A 14975-nucleotide genomic window follows, 5' to 3' on the forward strand; every position below is an offset into this window, starting at 1 on the left:
AAACGGATGAAGTCCGTTCCTAATTTTTTTTAATTTCATTCATATCCCTTTTCTCTTTTAATGATAATGATAATAATTCTATTTTCTAAAAATCATAATTTATAATTTGGATTTATGCTAAATTAAATCCAATAATAATCTCCTAACTAAAATTATTTATATCTAAATATTCCTCCAAAATTACTCATTTGCTCTAAATTAACTTAATTAACCTTAGGTTAATTTTTGGGATGTTACAAATAGCTATAAATGAGTTGCTATTTGTTAGACTTTTGTTGTATGAATTGGCTATTTCTGTGGCATACTTTGACAAATTCTATTTTGATTGTCAAGCAAATACAAATTATATATAAAAAAATTATAAAAATCACATTACATTATTAAAAGAGAGATATAATATAAAACAAACCATACCACCCTTATTATAATAAGGACATGGGATGGTAGCGTGGATGCAAAACCATGTCCCTTAATTGACAGAGGGAAAGTGTGGGTTCTTAACAAACCATATCCCCTATTATAGAGGGGCACATGGTTTCTCAAAAAAACCACTTCTCCATTACTATTAAGGGATGTGGTTTATTTTTGGATGGTCATTTGGAATGACAAATTATGTCCTCTTTTTTAGAGAGGGACGTGGTTTTTTAAAGACACCACCTCCCCCTTACTACAGGGGGATATGGTTTCTTTCCTGTGTACTTTAAAGATACTTTTAGATAAAATTATATATATCAATAAAATTTATTAAATATACTTTATAGCTTTAATATTTTTAAAACAAAAATATAAATTTCTAAAAATGCCCTACTTTTAACACTTCATCAATGAAAGAATATTAAAGAAAGAGAATATAATGAGAAGGGTAGTATTGAAAAAATATCATTAATGAAACTTTATTATTATCAAATTATTTTATATTTTAAAATATCAAATATTTTTTAAAATTATCTTATAATTAGGAATATAGGGAGTAGTACTCTAGAAAAAACGCCTTATAATACTAAAAGGAGAGTAGTTATTAAGAAAAGGAAACTAGCTATTGAGAGAAGAAGACCGACATTTTCCGATAGAGGTTTATGGAGTTGCAATGGCGAAGTTAGAGGGTGTGAGATAATTTAATAAAAATTAATATTTTTTAAAAATAATAATTTAAGAATTAAAAATAATAATTACACTCTAGGAATAACATAAATAAATTAGTTATCATTTTTTTAAAATTATATTGAATATGTTGATATAATCTTTGATGTAAATATGCTCTTCATATCTTGTGTAAATTATTAAACTATTTTATATGTAATAAGTTTTTTAGCCAAAATATTTGTTGCTTAGTCAAGAGGATGCAAAATATTAAGAGTAGGGGTTGGAAAGTCTCAAAATTTCCATACCATACTTGTAATATTTTTCGATGTGAGGGGGTATATTTGCCTTTTCACTACAATGTAACTCTGCCACTTTGTAATTAAGAATTATGATTTATGATATTTTTTAAATGTGTGATGATTTTTACATTTGTGTATATAATATTAGATTTTATTATACTTATCATAATGAGAACGATAATTTAATTTATTTTTTTAATTTTTTTAATTCATTCCACTCCCATCCTTTTCAATAATCAAGTAGAATATATATCAGCCTCTAAGAATGCAGTTTCGTCTGGAGTCTTTGCTTATTTTATACCAAGCCAATTCGAAGGGAGGTTGTTTCATAAAGGTTGGACTTTTTCTGCATTCTACAAATTTGGGATATGAATCGCACTAGTTATGGCTTCTGAATATTATGATTTGCAATAGATTTTATATTTGATGTTAGTGTTTGTTTGGCTATATTATTTCCAATGCTCTTTAGCGTTTGTTTGAATTTATCAATATATATATATATATATAGCAATTATTCTCTGCGTCATTAATTTTTACAAGGCTTCTTATTATGATTTTTAATATAAGACTTATTAAAATTTAACGAAATATTCAATATTTATTTTAAAAATTGTCAATCTTAATTTTTACTGTATGGCTGTCGTGACTGAATACGGACACTTTACAAAGTGTGGTGTGTTATTATTTTCTATTAATTGTAGCAAAAATATGTTAAAATATTACCAACTTAATTAAGAACATGTTTTATTTCTGTTTTCAAAAATTGTTTTTAAATAAAAATAATTTTTTTTGGGTGAGTGTTTTGGATTTAATATTTTCAAAACCATTCTCATTTTTTATTTTTAAAAATTAAGAAATGAATTTATTTTAAAAGCATATTATATTTGAGTATTGAAAATTATCATCAAGCGTTAGTTATGACTAATCACTATCATAAATCATTACCATTAATTATTGGCACCACCACTATCGGCCAATTTTTTTGATAATAAAAAGTTCAGACAAGTTGAATCCTAAGCTATTTGCAAATTATCATAATAATATATATATTTTTTATTTTGTTCTAAAAAACAGTTTTAAAAACTATATTATAAAACATAATTTAAAAGAAAAAAAACGAGAACACAATTAAACAAGCCCATAGTCATTTTACTCCAATGAAAAACTTCTTAGTTTATGAAAATTCTGTTCTGCTTTAGTTCTTACATATGATATCATACACTCATCGGTCATACACACACCCCCCCCCCTATATATGGAGTGTGTGTGTTTATGTTTTTTTTTTTTTTTTGGTTGAGCAACTACTTAGTGATATTCATACAAGTAGACATTGCACAGAGTTATTGTAATATTTTCGGAAGCTCAACCAATTTCAACTGTCCAGCCATTCTTGTCTACAAGATCACCTGATAGGATGCCTCTAATCATTCTAAACAGCTTCATTGATGTTGTTTCATCTCCAATTTTAAATTCAAACCTGCAAAAACATAACAATATCAGATTTTTCTTTTTAAATTTTACAGATTCGACTTTGTAACATCTCTCGTACGTGTGTAAGGTGTTTTGATGCCATTAAGCCATTCAGGTTTTGGCAATTAACAATATCAATTAGCATCATTTTTGCTAATATATTCTCTTCTGTAGAGGATATTTATACTTAAAAAAGGAAGTCAAATATAAATTATAAAATAAATGAAAATATTATTAATAAATTCAGTTGCTTAATGTGGTTTTAAAAGAAATATAGTATTTTAATCTATATATATAAACTCTAACAAGACTGTTCTATTTATGACCCATAAGCATTACGCCTTAAATCTTAGGTTTGGGACAAGAATACAGAAGGCATTGCAGTTTTGGATTTTATGACTAGTTGCTTGCTAGAATTTTATATTATATATAAAAATATAGGATGCTAAAATTTCTAACCATCAAATTTGCCTTAATTATCAATTTGGTCATTCAAATTTAATTTTTATCAATTCCTTTAAGTTATTGATTTGGTCCTTACTGTTTACACAGGGGTAACACTATTAAATTAAAATCTACTGACATGGATAATGAAATATTAATAGTAGCCATGTAGATTAATAAAAATAAGTATATAAACATGGTAGTTTTTTTTCCTCTCATTGAAATATATTTGTGAAAAGCTCATATACATCTTTGTTTCTCATCCGCGTACTTTGGTATTCATGCCTCTTTAATTCAGTAGTACACTTACTCCTCTTTACATTTTTCTTTTTCCAAATAGAGCTGTTGTTAAAAGTGCTTGGGATGGTTAGCTACACTCCATGGGCATATGGAATAAATTGTAATGAGTCAATTAATCTAATGAAATTCCGTGACATCATGATTACTATGGAAGTGTTAGAGTCAAGATGTGATATTGATAATGAAATAGTAGCTAGTGGTTACAAAGTTGTTCCCTCTTTAAATTGTGATCTTATTTTGAGAGTTGAATTTGATTGTTGTAAATGGTGAAAATTTTAGTATGAAAAAGTTTTGTTTATTGAATTGAATTAAATTGTGATATTTTGTGTAAGAGGTATAATATGTTCAAGCGTACTAGACTAAGTGGAAATATATTAACTTAGTCTATGCACGGTTCATGATTCCCATTTTGGGTCGTGACAATTATTTATATGGGAAAAAAAACAAACTCATAAATTAAAAAAAAAGAACAAAAAACATGCTAATTTAAGAAACTAAATTAAGTTAATAAGCATGTACATATTACACAGTGTAAGAAACTAAATTAATAAAAATTAAATTGGTTTGAGGGCTAATTTGTTTTCTTTTAGTTACGTACATGTCAAGTCATCAAAATACTTTACACATTACATTAATTTGAGAGTAAATTGATGTTTTAAAATTTAACGGACTAACATGATAATTTAAGGAAACGTTAGGAACTAAAAATTAATAACTAAGACAAACTTGAGGGCTTAAAATTTCATTATCTCATAGGGAAAATCATTCTAAGGTCCCATAGAAGCATTCAAAATACGTTGAAGTCCCATGAATTCATCAAATAGCTGCTAGATTCCAAGGGACTTAAGGGTGAATAAGTCTGAAAATGAAATTACTGATTTGTTCTCTATCATTGAAAAGGAAATTTTGCTTGAATGGAGATCTCACGAAACCCATGATCAGCGATACTGAAAATTGATGCATATCTATGATTGTTGATTACGGTAGGGTAATTTTCACTTCCTCATATCTATGATTACCGCCCTTGTCTTCATCTAAGTGAGGTGGGAGTGTTCATCCGCGACTGCAGTATTTTATCGACAGAAAACAATACAGCGATTCTTGAGCGAGTAAATGATTTCTGATGCTTTAATGATTTCATTATTGTTTAAGGGTAGGATAATGCTTTCTGGGTATACCTGTGATCATTTGATTTACATAGCTAATGGGTATGGATTTATCTGGTGCAACATTGATACGTTGAAAAATATCTGATACGAACAACTCTACATGTTGTCAATAGTGTATTTTTGTATTGTCAATTTGCTATCAATAGTTGTCGATACACTGTATTGTGCAAGATGACTTGTAAGAATGCTTATACCATCGAAAAACATGTATTATGTTATATTTTTTTTTCATATAGGGGACATTTTATATATTATTCTCAAGCATGTGATGCACGATTATTTTGTTAAAAATTTCTATTATGAAACAATACTGCATCTTGTCAATAGTAGATGAATGTGTTGACATTATGCTGTGTGTAGTTGTCAATACATTGTGTGTGGTGTAGGTTGACCTGTAAGATGGCAAGTTTTTTTGAAGAACATATATTATATTTTTTTCATATAGGGGACATTTTCAAAATGATGACTAAGAAAGTATGCAATATGTTAGGGGGAGTGTTAGAACAAGAATAATAAAGGAATAGACAACGTATGAATAGTTGACAAGAATGATATCATCAAATGAGTAGCACATACATGCTCTTGTTTAGCAAGGCAAATGAGTGGAATACCTTGTGTACATGCACATGGATGAATGTTACAAGCTTACTGCTCAACAGAAGATATATGCCAACAACATGAGGCCAGTAGCCACACATGACTATCCATGTCCATAAGCATTGACAGTGACAAATTTATTAATCCAAACCTACTTGAAGCTACCAATAACTATAAGGCCTTCGAGTAGGCCAAAGCGTAAAAGAAGGAAATCTCAAATCCAAAACAAAAGGGTTTAGCATTATGCAAGATGCCATGAGACTGGTCATACCTCCAAGACTTGTAAAAATCCTAATCCATGCTAGAAAATATTAGAGACAAGTGTACTTTTTGTTTATGTATCTAGAATTTATTTATTTTTATTGTACCTAATGTATCAGCACTTGTCAATGAAGAATGCATAGCTTGTTAATGAAGTGATAATTTATAGTCAATAGCCAATGGCAAGTAGTCAATTGGTTCTTATAACTGGATAATTTTTAAAGGAAATTATTGCACCTAATATATTAGCACTTGTCAATGAAAAATGCATAGCTTGTCAATATAATGATAACTTGTAGTCAATAGCCAACGGCAAATAGTAAACAGGTTCTTATAACTGGTTGATTTTTAAAAGGAATAACAGAACTTAATGTATTAACACTTGTTAATGGCGAATTCATAACTTGTTGATATAGTGATAACTTGCATTCAATGGAAAATAGCAAGCGGTCAACAGGTTTTTATAACTAGTTGATTTTTAAATGGAATGATAGTACTCAATGTATCAACACTTGTCAATGGTGAATGCATAGTTTGTCAATATAGTGATAACCACTTCTCAATTGCCAACATCAAATAATCAATAGGTTCTTGTAACTTGTTGATTTTTAAAGAGAATAACAGCACTTAATGTATCAACACTTGTCAATAGTGAATGCATAGCTTGTCAATAGTGACAACTACTTGTCAATTGTCAACGATAAGTAATCAATAGGTTCTTATAGTTTGTTAATTTTTAAAGGGAATAAAAGTACCTAATGTATCAGTGCTAGTCAATAGCGAATGCATAGCTTATAAATAAAGTGAAAACTACTTGTCAATCACAGTTGGCCACTTGTCAACATTTAATTAATAAAACAAACTATTTGCCACATTTACAAACTTGTAATCACCATTCATAATAATATTATCTAAGTTAACTACACGAAGTAGGCTAATTATATAAAAGGACATGATTATAAATAAAGTTATATCCTGAAGTTCTATCAATAATCTTTTATTTCCTCTTCTTCCTTTCCTGAGATCTTGCTAACAAGGGCATGGCTTCGTGCTCCTTCACGTTGTTACAATGACTTAATAGCCACCACAAGAATTCTATCTTCTTCCTATAGAGGTCATCCTGCACCACAAGTCAGTCTTATGAGGTATAATAGAGATTTTTCAATAAAAGAAGCTTGCATCACATGCTTGAGAATAATATATAAAATGTCCCCTATATAAAAAAAATTTAACATAATACATGTTTTTCGATGGTATAATCATTCTTACAAATCATCCTGCATGATACAGTGTATGACAACTATCGATAGCATATTGCCAACACAAACATACACTATTGATAACATGTAGAGTTGTTTGTATCAATATTTTTCAACGTATCAATGTCGCACCAGATAAATATATACCCATTAGCTATGCAAATCAAATGATCGCATGAATACCCAGAAAGCATTATCCTACCATTAAACAATAATGAAATCATTAATGCATGAGAAATCATTTACTCGCTCAAGAATCACTGTATTGTTTTCTATCGATGAAATACTGCAGTCGCTGATGAACACTCCCACCTCGCTTAGATGAAGACAAGGGTGATAATTATAGATATGAGGAAATAAAAATTATCTTACCGTGATCAACAATCATGGATATGCATCAATCTTTAGTACTGCTGATCATGGGTTTCGTAAGATCTCCGTTCAAGCAAAATTTCCTTTTTAATGGTAGAGGACAAATCAGTAATTTCATTTTTAGACTTATTCACCCTTAAGTCCCTTGGGATCAGGCAGCTATTTAATGAATTTATGGGACTTCAGCGTATTTTGAATGCTTTCATAGGACCTTAGAATGATTTTCCCTATCTCATATAAGTGGGTATATATAGATGAAACATAAATGAATGTCATGTACCTTTTGTCTTGGTAGGTTATACTCTTGACAGGAGAGATTCCAGCAGTAGTTCTAGTGCTGAAAACCTCATCAGCTTCAAGAATTGCTTCCACCAAAACTCTTCGTTCTTTAACCTAATAATAATCAGATCTTCAATAAATTTTCTCTATCAAAAAGTTCAGTTTAATGTTGGATTAGTCAAGGTAACTAGTGTTAATTACCTAGATAGTTGGTATCCTTAAATCTATATAAAGAATATCACATGTATTTTATTAGAGGTAGGAGGCCGTATCCTACCTAAAGGGTTTATGTTTGTTGTATCTTCTTATGAATTTTTTTTAATTTGGTAAATATAAGGAGTAAACTCTATTGATAGTAGAGAATATCTCCTCTGACTTACTAAAAAATGTGGGTAGAACTCTCCTAACATATTCCTAGTCTTAATTTATAAGATATTTTTTAATAAAATTATACATACCAATAAATTTCATTAAATAGAGTTTACATTATTAATTTTTTTTATAAACTGTCAAAAACTCCATTAATTAATAAGAGAGAGGAAATGAAATTTATTTAAGGAGTGAAATAATAAGGGATACTATTGAAATAATAATATTTAATGAAACCTTATTTGTTGAAAATTTCTTATATTTGGGACATCAAATTGCATCTAAAAATGCTTTATAAATGGGATAGAAGGAGTATTAAATTTCTAACATTTTCACTTTTTACAACTTCAATGATCCAATATATGATATCATCGATTTATTAGTATTCAAATTCCTTTTTCTTGACTCAAGCTGTAATAGTCTATTAATTCTACTTTTGTTTAAAAGAAAAAATAAACATTGTCACCATTATTAAAATGTTTTCTCATTTCTCATGAGATTTCACATAGAGAAATAACTATCACCTCGTAACCCAAGTCAAGAGCTATGTGGATGATGCTTTTTCTTGTAACTCCTGGTGAAATAGTTCCAGTTGCCGGTAGAGTTGAAATTACATTTCCCTGAAATAATTAATTAATTATTATTAATACAAACACTAATGACAATGATAATTTTTTTCCTTTAGAAAATAGAGGTCATAAATAATTAATTAGGATGTTTAATTAATATTTACCTTTAGAATAAAAACATTACAGGAAGACACCTCCTCAATATACTTATGTTCCACTGCGTCCAAAAAGAGCACATCTGTAAATCCCTTAGCCTTACCTTCTTTTGTCACATGCAAAACCTTCATTGTGTTGGAGACATCCTAGATCATTCACAATTTATTATCAACACCATATTCAATATAAAATATTAAAGAAAAATACTTATATAGTTATATATGTCTAGCCTGTTGTATTTTTGTGTATACTTTTACATATTATTTATTTTATAATGAATTCTTATTGTTAATATTATCAATAATTTAAAATTTACTTGTTCCGATTTGATTGGACAAAAGTACGTTAAGTATATAATGCTAAATATTTAAGTATTCCCTGAATATTAAATCTATAAAAAAATTACATTGATTAGAAGGCATTTGATCTCTCTGTAGATGTAATTGTAATACGAATAAAAGTAATATGTTGTAAAAATAGAAATATCCATCAATACTCTAATATTCATTGAAAATGTATATATTTAATTTTATATTTTATAAGTTTAATTGGCACGCATATATACATACATATTGTTTCTTTCCCTGTCTATCCATTATCCTTTATTTTCTCATGTTTATTGGGTACAGATATGCGTAAATTATAGCTTAAATCATGAATTAAATAGGTGAAAAAAATAAAAATTGTGACCAATTTTATCAACTTTGACTAGTTCCTGATTAATTCTCTCCTCCCTTGATTTTCTCATATTCTAGACTAGACATATGACTAATTCTTGATCTATCCAGTTGAACTGATTAGTCATCCGCTCCAGTTTTTATAAGCTATAACATTGAGTAATATATATATATATATATATATTCCTTATTTGAGATAATTTTTTAATATACTTTTATAAATTTTATATTTTTTATTTTTTAACTATAATTAATTTTATTGTCATATTAATTTAATAGATATTTATAATTTGTTAGAAATAATATTTATGTGATGGATACATTTTGTCAGGTTGTCCCCACGAGCTAATCAATTTCTTTTGAGTTCACCACTAGGCATAAATCGTGCAATTTATTTTTTTTTTCAAATTATATGGAACATAGGGGGGCTTACCTAATTTAATACTACATATAATCTTAGTTACTTAATTATATTTATGTGGTGATAATATGCTTGTAGGAAAGATTTATATAATACTTACAGGTGAATAGTTACTAATATTTTTTATTCCACCAGGACAAGCACGAGCAAATTTATTTTCAATTAACAAATTTATTTCACCAGCATGTCCCTGTTTCATATATCAAAATAAATTAGTAGAAAAGAAGTAATCAATTCTTGGAAAATTGGTAAATTTCAATTTCTACCTTTTTTTAAAAAAAATAATAATAGAGGTTTCGAGATATTTGACAACAACTACAACTAATGTGTATGTGAGTATTGAAAAAAAGTAGTTATCTTTAAATATATCAATTTTGAGTTTTAGTTACATGCATCAAACTAAAGTTAACTGAAAATTAATCTCACCTTGTACTTATTGCCAATTGGATTAGTATATATTAAGAAGGTGGTTTCTGGTGAAGGTGAAATACCCATAACTGGTCCACTTCCAAATAATAGAGGCCTAATGTACAATGATCCTTTTCATAAGGTGGTATCTGAAATTAAGACAAGACATAAGTGAACATCAAACAATATATATTGATTTAATTATCTGAGATTATATACTGCAGGGGTCAAATTTAAGTAGTACTAGGTTCAATTATGGCAATAATGCAGTTTTAAAATTTTATTTCGTTGGAAGACGTATGCTGAGACTCTTTCCTCACTATTCTCCCCCTCCCCCTCTCTCTATCTCTCTCAGAAAAATATTGTGTATCTACTGTGAAACTTATATAAGAGATTCATAGCAGTAATCCAAGATTCCCATGTGGCAATAGAGAAGTCTTATCATCACTGAACAGGAGGCATGTTTTCTAGACTCCAGTGTTCTACATCATATAAGCACAAAAATGAGTCTATTTAATCACAAAATTAATTTTTTGTATTTCGACAAACAAACAACAAGTCTTACCCACTAAGTGGGTCCAATCTTGGTTTGCCACATTTTGGAGAATTAGCTTCTTCACCTAGACTCAACCTCTATTGATAGTCTATTTTTCAAAATATAAACTAAAATAATAATTTTTTTCAAACCAAAAGACAAAAGTAGAGGGCTGTTTGAAGCTATTTTTATTTTATTATTCTGAGAACTAGTGTTTTGTAAAACATATTTGAAGAATAAAAAAATAATAAAATAGGTGTTTTTTTTCATTTCTTTCTTATTCTCCAGAATCATAATCCCAAAACACTTGAAAGTTATTTTTATTTTTTTATTCTTTAAAATATCTTTTTAAAAACATGTTATTAAACAAATTTTTTTTGTTCTTTTATTTTAAAGAACAAAAAACCGTTTCCAAAATCGGTTGCCAAATAGGCCCAGTTTCAAGAACTCTATGGACTTACTTTCTTGTCGCTGCGTCTTTCCTCCACTACAATTTTTTTTGGCCAAAAGTTCAAATTAAATTTTAATGATATAAATTAATATGGGCTTTTAAAATCTATTAAATCTAATCTAACAGTCCAAATTTGCAAAGTTCCCTGCACAGCAGTAGACGGAAGCCAACTCTAGACTATTTCACTAACATAAATTACGAATCCTTATTTAGAATATCTCATAACCAGCCCACAAGTCCAAAACAAAATATAAATTCAAGATTAATTATTTGAAATTATATATATAGTCCTCTTTTAGAAATAATTAATCTGCTTTAACAACTTATATCAAGAAAAGTGAAAGAAAGTAGAATTAATAAAGCAATAATATTACCCAACGCTCATTTGCAAGAACAACTTGTTTGATTGCATAAACATATTGTTGAACAGAAGGTGCAGCCAACAACAATCTCTCAGCTCCCATCTGCATTCGCAGTGCATTTTCTTGGGGTCGAAATGTTTGAATTCCACCAGCCTTTTTCCTGTATGCTGTCATCCCTTCAAATAATCCCTATTCAAAACACACACACGCATCTACCATGTCATATCAATTTTTAATGATAATTTGTGGAATTATCCTCTTCTTCCTAAAAATAATTAAGATGATGCTTTAATATGGAACACCTCATCGTCGTGGTCTTGTCATCCTGAAAAAATTTTACGGTTTGACTATGGTGTATTTCAAAATTCAAGATAGTTGTTTTGTTTTATTTTGTTCTCATTTTTATATGTATGAAGAATTATTTTGTAAACTAAAATTTTAAACTTTTTTTTCTAAACTAAATAAAAAATATGTTTGACTACATTAATTTGAAAGTGATTTTGAAGTTAAAAATAAAAAAAATCATCTAAAAACCATCCATCAATAATAATGGTCAGCAGTGGTTGATGGATTGGTTGGTGGTGGCTTATGGTAGGGGTTGGTCCTAATTCATGGCTAAGGTGACAATAACAACCAAGGTTAGTTGTGATTGACAATAGTGGCCAATAGTGATCCCTACTTTTGATGGCTAACAACAATGGCCAATGGTGGTCAGTGAAGGGCAGCGTGTGTTAGTTAGTTGCTACAGGCGATGATTGATGGTAGCGCTTGTAATGATTACGAGCGGCTAATAGTGGTTGACTAATATTGATGAAAGGTGTTGGTGGTAGCTAGCTAATGGCCACAATTGGTGGTGTTACAGTGGTGGTTATAACAATGGAGGATGTGGTGAAACTGGAGAGATTATTGGCAATAGATTGCAGTAACTAAATATGGTGTGTTTTTAAAACCAAGAAAATGGACAGAAACAACTCTAAAATATTCCTATTTTAAAAAAATAAAAAAGGAATAACTTTAAAAATCATTTAGATGCAAACAACTCACTTAAAGTAAAAAGTGAAATCAAACCTGCTCTTGGATTCTATTGTTTTAATTTTGAATTAAACTAATCAAAGTAAAATATACTACAAAAATGAGATTTAGTAGTATACATTTTGTAGCAATAAAAAAAGAAATTCTATTAAAATAAAGTAGCAAAACTTCATGTGGTGTTTCCTTTATGAAATATCACCGCTTATCAATTATTCTTTTTTTACAATTTTAGTAAACGAACTATAGGTGGAGTTTCATTACAGAAACGCCATAGCTTGTTGTCTCTGAACAATTAAGTAGCATTTCTACATGAAACACTGCCTAATAATAATGATTGGTAGAAGGTTTTATTTTATTTTAACTTTAATATTTTTTTATTTAAACAATGTATAGTATGAAATAAAAGATATGTTATTCTAATTACTATTTTTTTAAAAAAATATTTTTTTAACTTAACAAAGTTCACATTAAATGTGAATATTCTAAAATCTCATTTTAAAGATGAGCATATAGCCGTTATCCATGAGATATGAGGACGGAATTTGGATTGAGATGTGGGGATGCAAGCTCATGCGTGATGTTAAAATTCACATATGGTGAATAAATATTTGTCCCTTTAAAAAAAATATAATTATTGTTTTCTATAATTAGTAAGTATTGCACGGGAAAGAAAGACGTTATGACCACTCAATATAAATTGGGGAAAACATGCAACAGAAAAATGGTAAAAAAAAATACAATCTTTTAGAAAAAATTAACTTTTTTATTCGTTTGGATTAAATTGGAAATCAATATATTATTGTAAGACAAATAAAAACTTACTTGGCCGTAATTTAAAACTGAAGAATTGGGTTAATCTCAATCGGCCCAAAGGGTATCAGTACCCCCTTCAGTGAATGTGCCATCTTTAGGGCTTTTCATTATAAACGTTTGATCAGTTGAAATCACATCATATCCAATTTTGTCCCAATCCATGTTGCTATGTGTCTCTCCCCTCTCCCTATATATCCATAAAAAAAAAAATTTCAAAATCAAAATCAATCATATAAGAAATACAAAATATACAATAAATTATATTATTTATAGATCATGAAAAAAATAATAGGACTCATTTTTTAACTTCATGTAGTATGCAGTATCTAATTAGACCTATAAAATTCGTACGTATTTCAAATAAAAATAGCTGGGAATGAAATTTGAGGACCAAAAATTTGAATATAATTTAAATAAAAATAAAAAGATTTGAAAATCTAAAATAAGGACCAAAAGTTTGAGTGAATTGGTTTAAAAAATTGCGACTTTTGCAACCTTAAAAACAAGAATTTGCAACTGAGATTCGTTAATTTATAAAGAAAAAACTTATAAACTATATCATCACTTGAAATTATTTTTCTTCACAAATTGATGAATCTTACTTGATACTTTGTTCAAATCCCTGGAAGTGGTGATATATTTAACAAGTTTTCCTTTATAAATTAGAAAATTTCAATTACAAGTTCTTGTTTTGATGGCTGCAAATCATATAATGAGAGTAGTAAATTTTTAGACCAATTCACTAAATTGTTTTTTTTTTGTATTTTCAAATCTTTTAATTCTTATTGAAGTTTAATTCAAAATTTTAGTCCTTTAATGTCATTCCCCCAAACTGGCAAGATTATTTGTATAAAATGATTCCCGGTTTGGTGAAAGAGATGACAGGGATGAATTTCGTTCTCCTCTTATAAAAATTAAAATGTGTAATAATTATTTTATCGTCATTATCATGCTTGAATAGTAATTATTTTTGATTAATTTTATGTAAAGGCACAATAACATTGCACATTTATTTTTTCATTATATTTATCTCTACAGACTAAATAAATCCTTAATCTAATTGAGTTGAACTCGTATAGAGAATCAAATGATTCAAAAAATTCTTTGAAAAAATAATTATTTATAAAAAAGATAAAATTGTAGTGGTAACGAACACTTAATGAAGTCTCATCAATGATTTCCAGAAGAAAAAGGAGAAAGTTTGAAAGCATCATTGGGTGCGTTTCATCTCATTAATCAATAATAATCAAGCCCCCAACAATGGTTTTGGTCAGGAAAAAAAAATACCAATTTAATTTGCACAAATAAATCAATGAAGAAATCTATAAAATTTCACAATTTAAATATTAGATAGGGAGGATGAAGAAAAAAAATTAAATTACCTTTGAAGATTTTGGCCTTCTGAAGATATTGCCGCCATTGAAGCTAGCCATTAAGAAAAGAAGACCAACATTTTCTGGGAGAGATTCAAGAATGATGAGTGAACTGAGATTGTTGGCTATATATTCCTCTCGTGGTTACCAACATTTTTTTTTTCTGCCACGGTTTTTTTCCAATACTTTCTCAAAATTTATACTTATAGAATAAATGAGAATTCTAAATGTAACTCCGAAATTTGATAGAACTTGAGATTATATTAGAAGGACTTG

The 14975-nt window shown here is 28.5% G+C and overlaps 1 pseudogene; it reads right to left on the reverse strand.

Annotated features, from left to right (window-relative positions):
- Nucleotides 1–2744: 2744 nt before the first annotated feature.
- On the reverse strand, nt 2745–14746 carry LOC129286352 (branched-chain-amino-acid aminotransferase 2, chloroplastic-like; annotated as a pseudogene).
- Between the last annotated feature and the right edge of the window lie 229 nt (nt 14747–14975).

The sequence above is a fragment of the Prosopis cineraria genome, unplaced genomic scaffold (genome assembly GCF_029017545.1).
Source record: "Prosopis cineraria cultivar Desert tree isolate PC_DT_omini unplaced genomic scaffold, ASM2901754v1 PC11, whole genome shotgun sequence".
NCBI classification, from domain to species: Eukaryota; Viridiplantae; Streptophyta; class Magnoliopsida; order Fabales; family Fabaceae; genus Prosopis; species Prosopis cineraria.